General features: G+C 46.9%; 1 non-coding gene across 1 annotated transcript; it reads right to left on the bottom strand.

The window, feature by feature from the left end:
• Positions 1 to 209: 209 nt before the first annotated feature.
• On the bottom strand, positions 210 to 281 carry TRNAC-GCA. The gene has a single exon. It is a non-coding gene; the product is annotated as a tRNA-Cys (tRNA).
• Positions 282 to 501: the final 220 nt, after the last annotated feature.

Consider the following 501-nt stretch of genomic DNA (forward strand, 5'->3'; position numbering starts at 1 on the left):
AATTGAGAACAGAGAAAAGTACGCACAAATACCAAACAGTTACTCATAGTGCACAACCCCTGCAGTTTCCTAATAGTCAGGGCCTCAGTACCTTCAACGCTGAAAAGCAGCCTTCACCGCACAGCTCAAGCTCACAAGACTCAAGGAGATCTCGCCATCTTCTTTCTGTGACAAACTTTGGCAAAAGGAAGCTTGAAGGAGAAGAAAAGAGGGGGCACCTGGAGTTGAACCAGGGACCTCTTGATCTGCAGTCAAATGCTCTACCACTGAGCTATACCCCCTCACCTTCACAAGGCGATTTTAAAAACGTTTCCATAGAGAGACAAGTTTTCTATGTCCACTGCTTAAGACTCTTTACTTCACAGCCCCCTGGGCACCTCAGTGTGCCTGCCAAAGGATGTACAGAGAATTACTACAGACAATCAAGAACAGAGACAAGTACACACAGACAGGGAGTTGTGTCTCACACAGCGCACAACCCCTGCAGTTTCCTAATGCTCA

Source organism: Fulmarus glacialis, unplaced genomic scaffold (assembly GCF_000690835.1).
Source record: "Fulmarus glacialis isolate BGI_N327 unplaced genomic scaffold, ASM69083v1 scaffold1383, whole genome shotgun sequence".
Classification (NCBI taxonomy): Eukaryota; Metazoa; Chordata; class Aves; order Procellariiformes; family Procellariidae; genus Fulmarus; species Fulmarus glacialis.